At 53.8% G+C, this 20169-nt stretch overlaps 1 long non-coding RNA gene across 7 annotated transcripts; it reads left to right on the top strand.

The window, feature by feature from the left end:
- The first annotated feature begins 8377 nt into the window (after positions 1-8377).
- On the top strand, positions 8378-17241 carry LOC121107047. 7 transcript variants are annotated; one of them, XR_005840378.2, is made up of 5 exons: positions 9412-10000; positions 10116-10254; positions 10360-10427; positions 10574-11227; positions 12770-13250. It is a non-coding gene; the product is annotated as an uncharacterized LOC121107047 (long non-coding RNA). The 7 variants fall into 7 exon arrangements; XR_005840375.2 differs by adding an exon at positions 8378-8438 and having other exon boundaries at positions 9817-10000; positions 10116-11227; XR_005840379.1 differs by adding an exon at positions 17182-17241 and having other exon boundaries at positions 10116-11227; positions 12770-12980.
- The last annotated feature ends 2928 nt before the right edge of the window (positions 17242-20169 follow it).

Below are 20169 nucleotides of genomic sequence, written 5' to 3'. Positions count from 1 at the left end.
CCCAGGGCAGAGCCAAGCGGTGCTGGGGGGGTCACCCCCGAGGAGAAAGTCTCCCCCACGGGAGAAATGGATTGCTTAGCTCCCCACTAAGCTCCCATTGCCTCCCAGTATTGTCTAGAGTCGTCTTGTGCAAACTCAGTGCCCCCCAGTGCTGCCTGGCACCACCCCAGTGGTGTCTGCGGCCCTGAATAGCCTCCCAGTGCCCTGCAGTGGGCTTCCCAGTGCCTCCAGTACTGCCCAGTGCCCCCAGCTCAACACACCCACTGCTCACTGCGTGACCATCTCCTTCCCCGGGAACAGCACAAGGCAACAGAGACGTTGACAGCAGCGATGGAGATGGAGATGTTCAGAGTGGAGGAGCTGTTGGCTCGCTGCAGCCACCCCAGCATCCCCGGAGGTGGGCACGGGGGAGCCTGGGGGGGGGGGCTTTAGTGCTGCACAAACGACTGCAGGCAGAGGTGTAGGAAAGCGAACGCCATACGTTTAATAATTTAACGTACAACACAGCAAATAAATGATGATATTCCCAACCATTTCCCACCCTAACAATTGTTTCTGATCCCACCCCCTACAATTCCCACCCTCTAATCAATTTCCCACCCCGCAATCAATTGCTCACAACCCACCCTCCTCCCCCCTTCCCCCCGCTCCCTCCCACCAATAGTTCCCTCCCTCTGCAGAAAACCTCCCAGCCCCCCAAATTCCCACCCCAACAATTCCTTCCTCCAAATTCCAACAACTTGGGAGTGTAACGTGATCAGAGTACAATTTCTCCCCCAGAATTGCCACCCCACAGAATTCCCTCCCCCTCCCCCCATCTTCAATGCCAGCAGTTACAGAATGTCCAATCATTTTTGATGCCAACCATCTCCCACGGCAGCCATTTCTCACCCCAGCAGTTCCCCACCCCCCAAATTCCCACCCCAACAATATCACAGTACAGCCATTTCATTTCTAACCTCAGAAAGATCCCAGTGCCTTAAGAATTCCAGCACCAAATTCCCACCCCCCACCCCAGATTCCCACCCAAACAATATCTCAGTACAGCCATTTCCAACCTCAGGAAGATCCCAACACCCCATGAATTCCCACCCCAAGAGTTCCCTCCCCAAATTCCCTCCCCCCACCCCGGATTCCCACCCCAACAATATCACAGTACAGCCATTTCATTTCCAACCCCAAAAAGATCCCAGCACCCCAAGAATTCCCACCCCAAGTTCTCACCCAAAGAGTTCCCACCCCAAATTCCCTCCCCCCACCCATTCCCCACCCCGCAACCATCCCCTCCCCACCCTCTTCCCACCCCCCAGCCTTCTTTTCCCACCCCAAAGCTTTGACAGTCCAACCCTTTGGCGGTCCATCAGCTTCAGAGTCCCGCATTGCCCCAGCCCAAGATGCCGTTTGTGGACAGCCCAGTTTTGGAGGGGTAGGGCTGGGGCCGGTGCTGGTGCCCCCGGAACACTGCCGCTGCTCTCTGGGCATGGTGGGGGCCAGCGAGGAGCCCAGGGCTCCAGGGAGCCGTCTTGGTCGGCTATGGCCACGTCTCCTGCTCCAGCAAGTGGGCCGGTTTCTTGGTGCGCTCCCGCTCGAGCCGCTGTTGGGCTGTGATGGGCACCCCATCAGGGCACAGTCCTCCTGCTGCCCGCCCACCGTGCTGACACAGCCAGCTTGGCCTAGCGCCGGTGTTTGTGGCCTGGGCCGTCGTGGCAGCGCGGCAGCTTCCTCTTTGTGGCTGGGCCGCTGCCAGTGTGCTGCTCGTGCCCGGTGCTCTTGCTGTTAGTGGTGGTGCAGGCGGGCGCTGGGCACTTGGCTGGCTCGGTGCTGTCTTTGTGGTGCATGTCTGCCAGCCGGCAGGAGATGAATCCGGGTGGCAGTGCCAGGCGGGTGAGAACCACCCGGGGCTGCCTCCGCTGCACCTCTTGGATCAGATGTGCAGTGCAGGGCAGCAGAGGTGCGGGGGCAGCCAGGGGGGTCGGCAGTGCCAGGCGGGTGAGAACCACCCGGGGCTGCCTCCGCTGCACCTCTTGGATCAGATGTGCAGTGCAGGGCAGCAGAGGTGCGGGGGCAGCCAGGGGGGTCGGCAGTGCCAGGCGGGTGAGAACCACCCGGGGCTGCCTCCGCTGCACCTCTTGGATCAGACGTGCAGTGCAGGGCAGCAGAGGTGCGGGGGCAGCCAGGGGGGTCGGCAGTGCCAGGCGGGTGAGAACCACCCGGGGCCGCCTCCGCCGCGCCTCTTCCATCAGATGTGCAGTGCGGGGCGACGGAGGCAAAGGGGCAGCCAGGGGCGTCGGCACGGGCAGCTCAGGGGATGCTGGCTGCCAGCAGAGCGAGTTGCTGAGGAGCCCTGATTCAGGATGTGTCTCTTTGCTCAGCTCCCTGCTGGCCCCGGAGGAGTCCGAGTGCTCTGTGCTGGAAGAAGAGGAGTCGAGGCTGCTGGAGACATCAGGGCTCAGTGGCTCTGTGGCAGTGATGCGCTGCATTAGCTCTTGCGTTTGGCAGCTGTTTGCAATGGCTTTGGTCCCCTCTCTTGTGACACCGGGCAGGTCCTGCTTGTGCTGGGGGACCTCCAGAGCCGCTTCTGAAAAAGCAAGAACATCCCCCCGAACGATGATGGCAGCCTTCCCACAGCCACTCGGTGCAGGCAGCCACCTCTGGGGGTCACCTCTGCGGAGCACAGTCTCACCGTCAATCCAGGTGAGCAAACGGTCCATTTCCACATCATTGTTGTCAAGTCTGCGGGTGCTGGGTGTCTCTTCTGGAAAAGGCAGAAAATGCCCAGCGGGGCAATGGCAATGCCGGCTTTCCCACGCCCACTCAGTGCAGACACCCCCCCAGCAGCTCTGCTGCCCCTCCGAGAGAGACTCACCGTTGTTGATCCACGTGAGCAGGTCATCGATGTCTGCGTCGTCGTACAGGATGCCTGTCTTGGATGTCACTTCTGGAAAAGGCAGAAAATGCCCGGTGGGGCAATGCCAGCTTTCTTTCCCACACCCAGTGTGGGTGGGTGGGTGGGTGCCAGCAACCCCCCGCCAGCTCTGCTGCCCCCAAACTCACCGTCATTGAGCCATGCCAGGAGATGCTGGATGTCCGCCACGTCCTCCGGGATGTCTGCGCTCGCTGTGGCTGCTGGAAAAGCAAGGACATCCCCAGTGGGGCAATGCCAGCTTTCCCCCAGCCACCCGGTGCGGACAGCCTGCCGCACGCCCCGCAGCCCCCAAACTCACCCCCTGAGTCCAGCGCTGCGGTGCTGCAGCCGAGCGGAGCCGTGGCGGGATGGGGGCACCCGTCGGTGGGCGCTGGGTGCCCCTGGTCCTCCGTGAGCACCACGGCGTCCTGAAAGGGCTCCATCGGCGACTCCCAGGTGGCGGGCAGGGTGCAGGGCACGGGGAGCACCTGCTCCTGCAGTGGTGGTACCTGCAAAAGAACTGGCGGGGGGCCGGGGCGGCCGGGGGCCTGCGGCAGGCAGGTGCCTGCGGGCTGCGGGGGCTCCCCGTGGAACACGGCCCCAGGCCACAGCCCCATCGGCTGCTGGGGCAGCAGCATCCCTGCCAGCAGGGGATGTCCCCAGCAGTGAGCAGGGGCAGTGGGGGGAGCCATAGCTGGGTGCAGCCCCCCAGGTAGCAGCTGCAGCAGCGGTAAGTGCAGCCCCAGAGTTGGGGGCAGGCCCCCAGGTGGCAGTTGAGCCCCAGTTGGGGGCAGCCCCCCAGGGGGGAGCTGCGCTGCCTGTCCCCAGACACCTGGTACCCCAGGCCAGACAGAGGCCTGAGGCGCCAGGTAGGTGGCAGTGGGGACAGGGAGGGCTTGGGGTGGTACCGGCATCGGTCCGCGGATGGTGGGCTGCATCCAGGCGGGGTCCGGTGGCGGCACAGTCGCTTCAGGGAAGATGGCGTCGGGTGTCAGAGGCACCGTCAGCGCTCCTCGAGGGATTCTCTCTGTGGGGAAAGGCCAAAGTAGGCTCTGGGGTGGGCTGTGGGGTGAGCTCTGGGGCGCTGGGGTGGGATCTGGGGCACAGGGCTGAGATCGGGCTTACAGGGCTGGGATCTGGGGCGCTGGGGTGGGATCTGGGACGCTGGGGTGGGATCTGGGTTACGGGTGTGATATCGGGGTTACAGGGGTGGGATCTGGGGCGCTGGGCTGAGATCTGGGCTGTTAGGGTGGGATCTGGGGCGCTGGGGTGGGATCTGGGACACTGGGGTGAGCTCTGGGTTACAGGGGTGATATTGGGGTTACAGGGGTTGGATCTGGGGCGCTGGGGTGAGATCTGGGGCACAGGGGTGGGATCTGGAGCGCTGGGGCCAGCTGAAGCATGGGAGCAGGGGAAGCCTGCTGCCTTACCTGCCATGACAGCTGGAGAGTGGCAGTTAGGGGAGCCCCTCCCCCCAGGGGGGTTGCGTGACCGTTGGGGTCAGCCCCTTTCCCCCGGGCTTGAGATGGTTGCAGTTTTTGTCGCCACAAAGACCTTAAAGACCCTCAAGTCTAAGCACAACCTAACCATACCAGCCTAACTCTAACAAGCCCCTGCTCAATCATGTCCCCGAGCACCACCTGGTTTTCAACACATTCAGGGATGGTGACTGAACCAGCTCCCTGGGTGGAATAGGGAGCCAGCCCATCAGGTCTCCCCTCAGCCTCCTTTTCCCCACACTAAACAGCCCCAGTTCCTTCAGTCACTCCTCAGAGGGCATATTGGCCAAGGCCTTCCCCAGCCTTGTTGCCCTTCTTTCAACCTGCTTCAGCACCTCAACGGCCCTTCTGTGCTGAGGTGCCCAAAACTGAACACTGGACTCGAGGTGAGGCCTCGCCAGTGCCGAGTCCAGGGGCAGGATGACTTCCCTAGTCCTGCTCACCACACCATTCCTGAGCCAGGAATTGTGGTTATGCCATTGGCCTTCTTGGCCACCTGGGCACACTGCTGGCTCATCTTCAGCCACCTGTCCGTCAGCACACCAAGGTCCCTTTCAGGGATCAGGCAGCTTTCCAGCCACTCCTCCCCAAGGAGGACTGGGGGGACGCCTGGGCTTGTTGTGACCAAGATGCAGGACCCGACACTCGGCCCCATTGAAACTCATCCAGTCAACCTGGAAGAGTGAAGAGAGAACAAAAACCAAGCAGGCAAAGAGCAGAGCTGTCCACAGGGGGCAGGGCTTGGGGCAGGGCCTGTGTCGGAGGGTGGTCCAGCACAGTGGTGGCCTCGGGGCCCAGGCTGGAGGGGGCCTGGCACAGTTGAGGCCTCGTGTGGGCCCAGAAGGAAGGGGGCCCAGGCACAGGTAGAGCCTCGGGGCCCAGGATGGAGGAGAACCAGGCTCAGTTGGGGCTGTGTTGGGGCCCAGGATGGAGGAGGACCAGGTGCAGTTGGGGCTGCACTGGGGGGGCCGGAGCTGGAGGGGGGCCTAGCAGAGTTGAGGCCTCCTCTGGGCCCAGACAAAAAGGGCCCAGGCGCAACCAGGTCCTTGGGGCCCGGGATGAAGCAGGACCAGGCCCAGTTGGGGCTGCTTTGGGGCCCAGGATGAAGCAGCACCAGACACAGTATGGGCTGCTTTGGGGCCCAGGATGGAGGAGGACCAGGCACAGTTGGGGCTGCTTTGGGGCCCGGGCTGGTGGGAGGCCCGGCACAGCCAGAGCCTTGTGGCTGCACTCCCTCTGTACAGTTCAACCTTGATCCCTAACCTAAAATGGTAACTGTAGTGAAAGGCAGTAGCTGATCCAGCTGCTTTCCTGTGTTTTAATTTTCCTAAGAATGGGGAAGGACTCAAGCTAGTAAACAAAGACCCCTTTCTGAAGAACAGGACTCAGAAAGTATTAGCACAGAGCAGATCTCCCCTTAGTAGGAGAGAAGTAGAGATTCTTCCCCTTAGACAGGCAGCCCTTAAATGAGGGTGGGGAGGGCTGGAGCCAGGCTCCACCCCTTTTTGCCCAGGTGAAATGCTTGCAGGTGTGCTCCACAGCAGAACGTGTTTTAATGAAGCCTGGGAAAGCCTGTGACATCAAAGAATCCTTTCTTCCTTCTTTCTTGTTTGTGTTTGTTGCCTGCAGTTCCAAGCAGGTGGACTCTCAGTGTCTTGCAAGTGACAGCTAGCAGCAGCAGGTCCAGCCAGGAGGCACAGCACCCTGCAACCTCCAGGTGAGTGACAGCAGGCAGGCAGGCTTTTGGGCTCTGCAGGGTCATTGTGTGGAGCATTATGCACAGGAACAGCTGAGTGTAAAGATGATGTCCGAGCTGCAGAGCTAAGCATAACGGAGAGGCCCAGCGGCTCAGCTCGTTTCCCAGCGTGAGGCAGGAAATTAGAGCCACGAGGGATATGCAGACGCTTTCTGCTTTTGTCTGTTGCCTCACTCCTTCTGCCCCTGTCAGAGGGGAGGAACGAGCTGCACTTGCACAGAGACATTGCTCTCACGGCCACTCCCCCCTCAGGTTGGAGCATTCCTGGCTGCAGGATGGGCAAACCGAAGTTCTTGCCTGATTGGGTCTGTGAAGCTTAAAAAGGGAGACAAACTATGGCCTCTTGGCTCATGAAGTGAGAGAGGGGATGCTGTGCTACTGGGCTGCAGTCAAGAGTCTGAGAGAGTCTGTGTTCTATGAGATTTGAGAGACAGTTCTGGGGAGTGTGGGAGCAGTGCAAACGTGCAAGGGTGCTTTTCCTTTCAGGGGCCTTTGTGCAACAGCAGATGTTGATGCCCTAGAAGCACGGTGCGGAGCACATCCTGGGATCAAGGTGCCACGGACTGGAAAATGCTGCTGTGGCGGAGTTCCTGTGTGAAGACAAAACTCCCAGTCCCCCAGAAAAGTGGAGGCAGAAGAGCAGTGACAAGGTATCTACATGTCTATCTGTGTATGTGCACAGCAGGCCCAGCTGCCCCTGCTTCCTCCCTCCACGGGATCTGCTCCTGCTGCTGCTGCTGCTGGAGTCTCCTCTGGCCACGGTGGCGTGGGGCGAGTTCTTGTGTCAAACAGGATCTACCGGTCGTCAACCCGTTGTGACTGGGCCTGATCCCCTGGTTGACCTTTAATTAATCCCAACATTATCCATCCCATAACCTACCCTGGCACTGAGGTAAGGTGCAGTCCATCTGGCCCCGTGGACTCGGGCATCCAGCTTTTGGAGCAGGTCCAAAACCATCTAATTGTGGATTATGCATGGCCTATTCGGGTCCCCATTCCTATCTACCAGCACAGGGGACTGTGTTCCCAGGAAGTAATGAGTCTTGCTATTAAAGACTGAGGCAACGAAGGCATTAAGTACCTCAGCCTTGTCCTGATCCTTGGTCACCAAGTTGCCCTCGGCATCCAAGAAGGGATGGAGATTCTCCCTAGCCCTCCTCTTGCTGTTGATGTATTTACAGAAATATTTATTGTTGCCCTTTACCTTGGTGGCCAAGCTCAGTTCTAGCTGGGCTTTGGCTTTTCTAATTTTGTCCCTGCACATATTTGCTACGTACCTGTAATCATCATAAGTAGCTTGCCCACTCTTCCACAGACCATAATCTGTGGAATCAGCTCCTGCACCTTTAAAATTACTTCCTGAAAGTATTGCCAGCCTTCCTGGGCTCCCATGCCCTCCAAAAGTACTTCCAAAGGGAACCTCTCAACCATGGTCCTAAAGAGGTTCAAGTTTGCTCTCCGGAAGTCCAAGGTGGCAGTTCTGCTGACTCCCCTCCGTGGTTCAGCAAGAATTGAGATATCTAGCATCTCACGATCACTTTGCCCCAGGCGGCCTCCAGCCTTGACATCCCCCACAAGACCTTCTCTGTTAACAAACAGCAGGATTTTGCTTCCCCTTGCTGGCTGCGTCACCAGCTGTGTCAGGAAGTGATCTCCCACACACTCGAGGAACCTCTGGGACGGTTCCCTATCTGCTGTATTATAAATCCAGCAGATGTCTGGGACTTTGCAATAGCCCACAAGAACAAGGGGAGAGACCTTGAGACCTCATGCGGCTGTCTCTAAAGTGTCTTGCCCACCTCTTCATCCTGGTTGGGTGGCCTGTAGCACACTCCCACGATAAGGTCAGTCTTACTGGCCTTTGCTTTTATTCTGACCTAGAAGCTCTCAACCCTATCATCGCCATCCTTCATCTCCAGCCATTCCCATTCTTTCTTAACGTAGAGGGCTGCACCACTGCCTTTCCTGCCTTGCCTCTCTCTTTTGAAAAGTCGCTAGCCATCCATCACAGCACTCCAGCTGTGTGAGTCATTCCACCTCGTTTCTGTGATTTCCAAGTGATTTTTCTCCTGTTTTTTGATTCCAACAAAAGCCACTTAGGATTATTTTTGTTGTTTTTATTTTTTTAATGGCAGGCATTGTGTTTAACTTAAAAAACTTAAAAAATGAACGGACGAAGAATAGCTTTGTTTGCATTCTGGTGACTGCTGAGGCTTTGGCTGACGACAGCTTTCAGCTGCACCTGAACTAGGCTGGATTTGTCTCCTGCTCTCCATAGGTGAGTATTTCTCTTGCAGACCTTTGAATCAATGATTCCCCTGCTATTTGTCTCTTCTGGTTGCTGGAGAGAAGAGCTGCAATGTCACATCCTGATCCGTAAGGTGCTCAAGCTTGGTGATTGTCAGTAATTCAGGATATGCTTGCTTTTCTTTAAGTGAACTAAGGGATAAGCTATCATGCTGTGCCATTTCTTTTCCTGTGCGTAATGCCAAGGGATAGGGCTGCAGGTGCCTGCTGGTTCACGGGACATCCCAGAGCTTTGTACACAGCTTAAGTGATGGAACAGGAAAGACTCCAATATGGTAAAAACGTGATTTCTAGTGTTTTGGTACGTATATTCAAGTCAGTATGGGTCCATTTCAGACAGCATCGTCTCACATCTGTTTGTTGTCTCATATCAAACGCATTTTTACTGATTTGGCTACATACATACTCCACCCATAGTTTGCGTATTGTCTTCTTAGGGTGAGGTTTGCCTGCTGAACAGCGATACAAAAGAAACTTAAATTACAGAAGCAGAGAAGCAGAGACAGTCTAGAGGCTCAATACAGTAGGGATCAGTTAGAGTATTACTTTGAAGTTGTTGTGTTCTGGGTCTTAGGTGGGATGAGAGACGGGTGTGAATGTTACAGCCAAGTGTTTTTCCCTGGTTCATTGCTCACCTGCTGCCATGCAAGCCAGCTCTTCTTTTCCCTGCCTCTGCTTTTCTTGTTGCATGCATATGCATCGCAAAATCTCTGAACAGATTTATTTTCACGTTTTAACAGTGTATAGCTAGAAGTGGGGCTTATCTCATCATCTGATGGAGATTGGTTGTGTATGGGGGAGTTTGCACGAATTATTAGCATCTCACCAAAAGCAAGGAACAGAAAAAGAAAGAAAAAAACACCAAACCACCCTAAAAGCTGCATAAATGACTATAGCTGAGCCAGCAGGAAATATTACCTGCAGTTTGCAGAGTCCTCATTTTGCTCAGCACTGACTGGATGGGGTTAACAGTGACCACTAATGAAGGAGCTCTGCTACCTGTCTGAGCAGTGCTCCAGTCTTTGTTGCTGCGTTATGAATGCACTGCTCCTCCTGCCACATTTCTTCACGCCCTCGGTTGTTATCTGAGCAGTGGTAGCCCCCACGAGCGATGCAGTCAGTGCCTGCTTGCTCCAGGTGCTCCATAAGCACAGCAGAAGGATGCCAGGGGGCTTGCAGGCAGTGTGTGCATGCTGTTGCTCTCTCCAAGAAGCCCCTGTTTTGGCTAGCTGCAGAAGAAACCATTTTTTCCTTGGTCAGATCCTTGCAAACGCAGTGCAAGTGTACAGAACGGTACGGTGTCTAGCTGTCTTTTCGCAGTACGTGCAATGAGGTTATCTATTTTTCAGGCAGAGAAGTGCGTCCAGGCAGTTTGGAGAACTGCTGGCTCAGGCTTCACCTCCACTAATCCAAGTTCAGTCACTTTCCTCTGAAGAACCTGCATCAAGCCGTGGTTTTAAGCTGCAGATGGAGTTCTTCTCGCAGGACTGAAGTGCTGAAGCTCTCTGAGCTCCGAAGGCACCCTGAACTCATGTGAGTGTGACTGGCTGCTTTGCTTTTGGCAAGAGACCCTTTAGAGCCCCAGAGTGCGCTGTGCAGAGTCTCTAAGGAGAGGACTCCTGAGGCCGAATTTATTTGTATCCCACAGGAGGCTTTTTCTTGGTTGGCAACGTGCTTAAAAAAGAAAGAAATGCAAATGGGCATTTCCACGTGACTGTATTCTGCTCAGTGCAGTGTCTGCCTGTGTTGCAGACTGAGCTCCGTGGCATTGCAAAGAATGCACCAAAGTAAGTAGTGCAGGAGAGCATTTTTTCCAGTTAGAATGTTGGCCTTCCAAAGCAGGCCTGCCTTGGTTGCACTGGCTTGCATCTCAGCTGGTGTTCTGTTGTCAGGGTTCCCGTATTTCTAGCGGTTGTCAGGGCGGTGGCTCATGACATCGTAAGGCCGTGGCGATGTGACGGTAAGAATGTCCCATGTCAAGTACAAGATGGCTGTGTGGGACGAGGGGAAGCCATGGCCTGACAGCTGCCCTTCTGGTCAGCAGTGGAATTCTGCGGGGTCCATTAGAAGGCCATTTCTCTGTAATGCTTTCTCTGTTGGTTCCAGTCAAGATGTGGCCGTTGTATGAAGTAAGTTTGTGGTTGCTGTGAAGCTGGGAGGAATGTTGACTGCCTTGGGGGTTGAGAGGCCTTGCAGCAAGATGTGGAGAAATGTGAGGGTGGTCCCCATCTGCACGAAGAAGAGCAAGCGCTGCGTTCTGCACCTGGGATGCGGCAGCCCTGGCTGTACGTACAGCGTGGGGGGGGCGAGGGGCTGGAGATCAGCCCTGCCAAAAGGGAGGGATCTGGGCGTTGTGGTTGCTGACAACTTGAATCTGAGCTGGCAGTGTGCCCTGGGCACAGGGTTTGAGTTTGGGTGGTCCTTTGGGGAGCCAGGGGTTGGACTTGATGGTCCCTGTGTCCTTTAAGAAGGCCGAATAGTCTTTCAGTGATTGTTCTGGGCAGCTCACACCACTGGGTGTACAATTCATTTCACTTGGAATTTCAGGGTCAGACATAAATGTTATTATCTGCTTTAGAGAAAGAAGTGGGAGGCTGAACTGATATTTGGAAAAATGAAAAATGTTTAAAATGTTTTTTGCAAGATAAGCCCTCAGCAAACAGTCGTCCTGTTCCACTTTTGGCCAGTCTCAGATGCTTGTCTTCCAGAATGTCTGCGTGTGGATGAATCACAACAGGATCCTGGGAACTTTTAAGAAAGGTAGGAAGGAGGAACCGGGGAACTACAGGCTGGTGAGCCTCACCTCTGTGCCTGGGAAGATCATGGAGCAGATCCTCCTAGGAGCTATGTTAAGGCACACATGAGACAAAGAGATCCGAGACAGCCAGCATGGCTTCACCAAGAGCAGATTGTGCCTGACCAATCTGGTGGCCTTCTGTAGTGGAGTGATGGCTTTGGTCGACGGGGGAAGGGTGGTGGGTATCATCTACCTGGACTTCTACAGAGCCCTTGACATGGTCCCTCAGCACATCCTTCTCTCTAAATTAAAGAGGTATAGATTGGAAGGATGGACTGTTCAGTGGAGTAGGATTTGGCTGGCTGGACACAGCCAAAGGGTTGTGACGAATGGTTTTGTGCCAGGGTGGAGGCTGATCACAAGCAGTGTCCCTCAGGGGTTGGTCTTGGGACCTGTGCTCCTCAGCATCTTCATCAGCGACACAGACAATGGCATCGAGTGCACCCTCAGCAAGTTTGCAGATGATACAAACTGGGCAGTGCAGTCGATAGTCTGGAAGGAAGGGAAGCCATCCAGAGGGACCTGGACAGGCTGGAGAGGCTGTGGGTGTCCCATCCCTGGAGGCATTCAAGGCCAAGCTACCCATGTTTGCCTTCTGTAGTTATCAGTGGGGCAAGAGGAAAATGAAGAGTACAATGAAGTACAGAGTGCTTTTCTTGTCTTGTTCAACTGCAAGTTCCTGTTTTCTCAAAGGCAAAAACAATTAAGGCTCAGCAAAAACAGTTAAGGCAGTCATTGTAAGTATTAATTTCTGATGATGGTGGCTGCCTGTGTTCGGAGGTCACACTTAGTTGAAGCACACTGCGCCTGTGGAAATTCTGCTGAGCAATTAGCAAAAATACCCTTGTCATTAGGAAGAAACAAGAACACTGTTGTCCATAAAGTAATCAGTGGCGTTTAAGCAAGTGACACCTCTTTGTTTTACAGGAGAAAAAAACGACAGGTGAGCCTAACATATTAATTAACTGAGAACAAAACGTTAGGAAGGACAAGACTGTGCTTGAGTTTTCCCAGTAATGAGTGCCTGAATTCCAGAGTGGGTTTCTGAATCTTTGTTTCATCCTACGGGTCCTATGAAGGACTGTGCCATCATTGTAATCTGCATCAGAAATGCCTCCTTTCTCAGTGCAAATCCTGCCATTGGATTAAGGGCAAAAATAATGTGCAGAGTAGGACTTCTATAGTACTCCATATTATAGAACTCTAAAGACAGACTATAATACTCTATATTACAGGGACTCTAAAAACAGACTGCTTCAACACACTTGGAATCAGCACACCTTTGAATCTGATGCAAAGAGATGCATGTTTGGTTGTTTTGTTTTGTTTGTTTTTTTAAATCTCTTTGAACAGCCAGATCAAGTAGCTGAGCAGCCTCGTTCCAGCTTTTCTGTAAAACTTGAGTCATGAGGAGTGCTTTCTCTAACAGTGGTAGTGTTGGGACACACGCTTCTCTTTTTGCCACAGACTGAGCATTGTTCTCTCTCCTTCTTCATATCTTGCAGGAAAGATTGCTTCACGTGTAATGAAAAGCTAGTGTCCAGAAGATCACTGCGGCCAGATGCCAATTTTGATGCCCTCGTCAGTAAGACTTGTCCAAGCCCTGATGTATGTGAAACTCATCAGGAGGGAATGCTGGCAAGAATCAGCTAACACAATAGCAGCAAGCTTTCAGTGACAGCGTTAAGGAAGGGTGACGATTCAGGCTGGGAGCAGGTATGTCATCACCTGACTTGACCACATGTAACTTGATGCTAGAAATACACCACGTCCTCCCTCCCTGCATGGCAAGAGATGGCTCTCTTCTCCTGCAAAGGCAGCCGAAGTAACTTCTGTGTGCTGACTAGAGAGAGAAAACTTGGTGTCACTCCTTGCAAGTCCTGTGGCAGCCAGATATTGTGTGATGAGAGTTGCTGTCTATTTACTGTGTTTGGTTTCTTTGCTTTGCCATGCTGTACACGAGTAAAGGAAATGAATGGAATACGAGATGGTGACCTTGTTTTGTTTGCTTTGTTTTCCTTGCTTGGTTGTTTTTCCTCCTATTGCTTTTCAGTAGTGTGCCTTTTGCTTTGCTTTCCATTGTCTTTGTGTCTGTTTTGTTGGCTCTTTGTCTTAGCTGTTTCTTTCTTTGCATTAGCTTCTTCCTCCCAGAGGAGAGCATTCCTTGCCTTTTCAGAGGATGGTTCTTGGCTTTGCTTGGAGTTTCTCCCTTGCTCTTCATTCTTGGTTGCCTTACCTGGCTTTGCCTTCCTTGTCCCCTTGCCCCGGCCTTGCTCTTCCTTTGCCTTCACTTACCTGATGTGCTCTCTCCCTTGATTGTTCTGTTCTGTCTGTTCCTTTCTGGCTTCTTGAACTGCAGCCTCCTCTCTGGGCTTTCCTGCCGTGCTTGATGCATTTGCAGCTCCTTGGAGTTTCCCAGGTGGGTCCACGCCTCCTGGGCCTCCTTGCCTCTTCCCTTGTGGTGCTCTTGTGGCTTTTTCTCCAGCTGGCTGGATCCACGCGGGCCTATTGCCCCATTTTCTCGGCATTGGTGTATGTAGATTGTTCTATGTCATCTTCCCAGGCCTAGATGCTGAGTTTTTGCCTCTTCCAGACTCTGTTGTCATCTTTGCTTTTCCGTGAGAGTGTATTCTGTTCTGTTATCGTTGGTTGCTTGTTTTTGAATTTGGTGTTTGTTGTTGTTTCATTTATTGTTGTTGGCTTTCTTTGATGTGCGTGGGGTTTTTTGTTCTTTTTTTCAGTTTGGTGCTCTTTTTCTTTTTTTTTGCTGTTCATTTCTTTGCACTGTATTTTTTTCCTAGTAGCGTTTCTTTTCCTTTCTCTTGTACTAGAAATTTTAGCTCCTAACACTAATCCAAATGTATAAACCACAAGTCTGAACTCTAAATCACACAGGTGTATGGGAACTGTATAATCACAGCCTGACCCTCTGTTTGACTACCTGAGGCGAGTGCTGAGTCAGCTGCAGGGGCACAGGTGATGGCAGTTTGACCTGAGTGACCGTAAGGGGTGGACCCTGGCTGCAGCCCTGCTAGACCCCATGTAAGGGCTGACTCCCAAGGAGGAAGGATCTCTATCTGGAGGTCACCCTTAGTGGAGCCCTTCTGCGCGCCCAGGGTACGGGTAAGCTTTTTATGTCATTCCTCCTTTGGAAACGCGCTCATCTCTCTGGTCCTTTACCTATTTGCCTTACAATCTGTTTGCCCTGCACACAGGTAATGTTTAACCCTCCTAATGGGTAGCCCTTATCTTTTTCTGTAAATGCAACAGGGATAGGGTTAGCCCTCATCAAGTAAGGGCCACCCTTAGTCCTAACACCAAAGGGTAGCCCTGAAGGATTCCCATTTTGGTTATGGTTAACTCTAATCGGATGTGGTAACCGTTGACCTGTCACTGAAGGGAAGCCCTTCATCCTAACCTACTATGGTAACTCTTCATCCTAAACGCTAGCCTCTAACAGTAACCTTTAAGCCAATCCTTAGGGGTTTTCCTTCAGCCTTTGCACTGACTGAACTTGGTAGCATTTCCACGTGAAGCCTTATCTAATGCAGTAACCCGCCAATCTGATGCCAAAGGGTAACGGTCCGCAGTTAGTAGTAAGACTAAATAGTAGCACTTAACCGTAATCCAGCAGGGGATGAGGGCGAGCTTGTCTTCTGCCAGGGCGAGCGGCTGCGGGCAGTGCATCTCCCAGCTGAGGTGCCTGTAAACATCTGCCAGCTGTCCTTGTGGACGGCCCGTCATCGTCATGGAAACTGATTGTAACAGCACAAAGGTTCCAGGAGCGTGGGTGATGTCAGCTGTGACATCCTCTGGGGGGCCTGGAGCCGCCCTTTTTTGGCCTTGCAGCCCATCAAGCCAAAGCCTGCTGTCCTGCACGTGGTCCCACCGGGCAGAAACTCTTGGGACGTAGGCAGGTTCAGGGGAGGGGACAGATGCCTGAGGGCATTCTTTGATTCCATCCCAAGAGTTGTTTTGTCTTTGTTCTTTCCATGTCGTGTGGTTTTCCTTTGCTTTTCCTTTTGCTATTTAACATCTTTTCTTTCTTTTATGCTTCTTTCTCTGTTGCTATGCCTTGCATTGCATTGCATTGCTTTGGTTATTTGTTTTTTTTTCCCTTTGTTTCGGGCCAAGCCGCAGGGGCTGCTAGGGCAATGTCCTCACTTGGAGGGGGAGGCTGGGTTTCCCATCTGAGGGCTTCATGCACAAATAGCAAGGAAAACTCAGACACAGAGCAATCCTAAGCAAAGGCACGCCTTTTCTGAGACACTGTCTCAAGCTCCCTGAGCTCTTTTTTCCTACGAGGTAACTCCCCTGCTTTTTTCCATCTCTTATTACAACAAGAGAGATTTCCATCGCTCTTACAACAGCTCGCCAAATAATGTTCTTACCCACAGAAGCTTTCCCTTTTCCCTTTTCTCAGTAAGAGTCGCTTGAATCCCGGGCTGATTCCCTAAAACCAAGTGTAATTGTTCTCCTTCCCAGAAACCAGTCACCAACAGAAGTTGTCCTGTTAGCCCACATCCACCAAAAATCCCTCAAATACACTATTCTTACAGCCAAACCAGACCATTTTCTGTTCAGTTGCAGTGCACTTACGGACCGTATTTCTAGTCTTGTTCCTGCTGAGGTAGTGGTAAAGAAACCCCAGTCTGCCTGACAGCAATACACTGCTCAGAGTAAAGCTGCTGGAGCACACAAAATGCTGTCAGGCGTCCGAGCTGAGCAACAGACTTCATTCCTGAATTGCACAGCTACCAGTAGAAGTGACCTCCACGCTGTTTGGCCTGTCCAAGGAGTTCACACAGCTCTGAGTACCCCCATTTCTACACAGAGTGGTATCCCCCGTCGGCTATCAGCTGCTACTGTAAGCCTTTCTGCTGCTTGAAGCCAGAGGGGCCAGACCCAGCTGGCCCTTAGGGACCTCCTTTGACCCAGGCCTCCAACGGAAGTGTACCACTGGTTAACCCAGAATGGCAACTGTAGACCAAGGCTATCACAGGCACAGTTTTCCCTTAGCCAGGGAGCGGAAAGGACTCAGTCCAGTAAATGAAGATGGAACTGCTTACCCCTTTGTGAGGAGGAGGGCTCACACCATACTAAACAAGAGCAGAATTTGAAGCAGTGATCCTTCCCTTGGGGCAGCCAGCCCTGAAATGAGGTGAGGGAGGGGTGGAACCAGGCTGCACCCCTTTGTCATCCAGGTGAGTTGCTTCCCTCTTTTTGCTCCTGAGCAGAACAAGATTTGATGAGGAGGAAAGCCTGTGAAGTCCAAAAAGACTGCTTTCCTACTTCCTTCCCGTTTGCGTTAGCTGGCTGTCACGGAGTTATCTAGATCAGTGTATGCCTGTGGCGGGGCAGTGGGCCTGTTTTCCTGTGTTTGGCTTTGCGATGATGCTGTCTTGAGTTCATGTGCTGGACTCTTGTATTTCGTGTCTTTGTTTTGCTTTGCTCTGTTTTCCTTGTTGTTTGACGTTCTTTTGTCAGTCTTGCTTTATTGCTGCTCCTGTGTTGCAATACCTTTGTTATGTTCAGATGTGGTGATTGATACTTTTCCCTTTCCCATTCTTGGAACTCTTTTCTCCCTCCTTCAGGGTGTTCCTCTTTGTTTCTCGGCTTTTCAGGTGATTTTGCTTTGCCTTCCTTGGCTTTTTGGAACTTGGGAAAAGGTACCGAGGTGCATGGATATGTAGAAGAAAAGCTCTCCTGCTGTGGCTGGGAGGTGATGCAAAGGAGGCCTCCCGAGCAAGCACCACAAAGGCAGCTTGCTTCTCCAGAGGCTGCAGCATAAGCTCGTGTTCCTTGTGGAGGACTCCGTTGTGCATCTGCAGGAGCTGCTTTGGCATGGAGGATTTTGTGGAGTTGCTGCCAGTCGTTGCTCGGATGAAGTGAGGCTTTTGTCCTTGTATCTGTGCAGGAAAGCAGTGCGGAGGGAACGTGTGTGGTGAGATGCTGAGGAGAGATTGCCTTCCTTGCCCCAGCAGGCTGCTTGTGTCCTGGTGATGCACGGTGACGAGAAGGCTGCTGTTCTGTGAGTAAGCCTGCCACGTGGGAGTAATGGTTGTGGCCTTTTGGGCAAGTCTCTGAGGAGAGGTCTTTGGGCAGGCTGGTTGTTTTGCTGGGCAAGTGCTGTTTCAGTTGTTTGTTGCCGTGCTTGGTTGGTGCTTGTTTGAGAAATAGTGGTCCTGTAGACGAGCAGTGCTCTGGCAGCAGGGGAGTGAGAAATGTCATGTCCACCCAGTCTTCTCCACGAGCCTTACGCTGCCTTTCCCCAGTGTCTGTAAATGGCTGTAGAAATGGCAGGGGGAGAAATGGGGAAGAGGGGAGGTGCGGTTTCTGTGCATGCTGTGTCCACGGAGCAGGTGTGAGCTCCTAAGAGCTGGGAGCCCTGCAGAGCGTCCTGGGTTTGTTTTGCTTCCTTGTTGGAGCTGTTGGGATGCTTTTGTGGGTGCTTTGTGCGTTTGAAGTCCCTGTGAACTCTGCTGAGACCAGTGGTGTCCTAGGGAGAGCCCCGCTGCCCCCTTTTTGTTCGGGCTGTTTTCTTCTCTCGGGAGGTTAAAAGGGCCTTCAGAAACCCAGCAGTACAACTTGCTGCTGCTCCAGCCTGTCAAGTGGAGATGATGAAGTGTGACCGCCACTGGGGCAGGGAGGAGAGCAGCTAAGAAATGGTGTTCCCGTAGACTGTGTGGAGCTTGTTCTTGTGAAACGGTCCCTTGTGCTGCCAGAATCTCTCTGACTTTCAGCCATGGCCTCTTCCTCCTGGCTTTCAAGATGTTCAGAGGCATTGCTAAGAAAGAAAGAGCAGAGCTCTTCCTAGGCCATGGCCGAGTTCACCTTTCCAGGTGTATGCCAGAGCATGAAGCATGGTCAACAAGGACGGGGTAGCAGGAGCTGGAAACAGGGGAAGCTTCCACAGAGCCCCCCGCTGGAGTCCCAGGGTGATGAGCTGAAGCTGATCTTGGCAGCATGAAAGGTGGTTTTCCGGGATGTGTGCCGTATAGGGCTCAGGGCTGTCACTGGGGTTGCTTTCACAGGACCCCCCCCAGCCCAGCTCAGGACCCCCGGTGAGTCTGTGGGTGACAAATGTGTCACTGAGAGACAGCATCAGGGTGGGAATGCGGGGACCATAGTGCCCAGGGCAGAGCCAAGCGGTGCTGGGGGGGTCACCCCCGAGGAGAAAGTCTCCCCCACGGGAGAAATGGATTGCTTAGCTCCCCACTAAGCTCCCATTGCCTCCCAGTATTGTCTAGAGTCTTCTTGTGCAAACTCAGTGCCCCCCAGTGCTGCCTGGCACCACCCCAGTGGTGTCTGCGGCCCTGAATAGCCTCCCAGTGCCCTGCAGTGGGCTTCCCAGTGCCTCCAGTACTGCCCAGTGCCCCCAGCTCAACACACCCACTGCTCACTGCGTGACCATCTCCTTCCCCAGGAACAGCACAAGGCAACAGAGACGTTGACAGCAGCGATGGAGATGGAGATGTTCAGAGTGGAGGAGCTGTTGGCTCGCTGCAGCCACCCCAGCATCCCCGGAGGTGGGCACGGGGGAGCCTGGGGGGGGGCTTTAGTGCTGCACAAACGACTGCAGGCAGAGGTGTAGGAAAGCGAACGCCATACGTTTAATAATTTAACGTACAACACAGCAAATAAATGACGATATTCCCAACCATTTCCCACCCTAACAATTGTTTCTGATCCCACCCCCTACAATTCCCACCCTCTAATCAATTTCCCACCCCGCAATCAATTGCTCACAACCCACCCTCCTCCCCCCTCCCCCCCGCTCCCTCCCACCAATAGTTCCCTCCCTCTGCAGAAAACCTCCGAGCCCCCCAAATTCCCACCCCAACAATTCCTTCCTCCAAATTCCAACAACTTGGGAGTGTAACGTGATCAGAGTACAATTTCTCCCCCAGAATTGCCACCCCACAGAATTCCCTCCCCCTCCCCCCATCTTCAATGCCAGCAGTTACAGAATGTCCAATCATTTTTGATGCCAACCATCTCCCACGGCAGCCATTTCTCACCCCAGCAGTTCCCCACCCCCCAAATTCCCACCCCAACAATATCACAGTACAGCCATTTCATTTCTAACCTCAGAAAGATCCCAGTGCCTTAAGAATTCCAGCACCAAATTCCCACCCCCCACCCCGGATTCCCACCCCAACAATATCTCAGTACAGCCATTTCCAACCTCAGGAAGATCCCAACACCCCATGAATTCCCACCCCAAGAGTTCCCTCCCCCCACCCTGGATTCCCACCCCAACAATATCACAGTACAGCCATTTCATTTCCAACCCCAAAAAGATCCGAGCACCCCAAGAATTCCCACCCCAAGTTCTCACCCAAAGAGTTCCCACCCCAAATTCCCTCCCCCCACCCATTCCCCACCCCGCAACCATCCCCTCCCCACCCTCTTCCCACCCCCCAGCCTTCTTTTCCCACCCCAAAGCTTTGACAGTCCAACCCTTTGGCGGTCCATCAGCTTCAGAGTCCCGCATTGCCCCAGCCCAAGATGCCGTTTGTGGACAGCCCAGTTTTGGAGGGGTAGGGCTGGGGCCGGTGCTGGTGCCCCCGGAACACTGCCGCTGCTCTCTGGGCATGGTGGGGGCCAGCGAGGAGCCCAGGGCTCCAGGGAGCCGTCTTGGTCGGCTATGGCCACGTCTCCTGCTCCAGCAAGTGGGCCGGTTTCTTGGTGCGCTCCCGCTCGAGCCGCTGTTGGGCTGTGATGGGCACCCCATCAGGGCACAGTCCTCCTGCTGCCCGCCCACCGTGCTGACACAGCCAGCTTGGCCTAGCGCCGGTGTTTGTGGCCTGGGCCGTCGTGGCAGCGCGGCAGCTTCCTCTTTGTGGCTGGGCCGCTGCCAGTGTGCTGCTCGTGCCCGGTGCTCTTGCTGTTAGTGGTGGTG

The sequence above is a fragment of the Gallus gallus genome, chromosome 17, assembly GCF_016699485.2.
Source record: "Gallus gallus isolate bGalGal1 chromosome 17, bGalGal1.mat.broiler.GRCg7b, whole genome shotgun sequence".
Classification (NCBI taxonomy): Eukaryota; Metazoa; Chordata; class Aves; order Galliformes; family Phasianidae; genus Gallus; species Gallus gallus.
The sequence above is the reverse complement of the archived record's forward strand: the minus strand, read 5'-3'. Positions and strand labels throughout refer to the sequence as shown.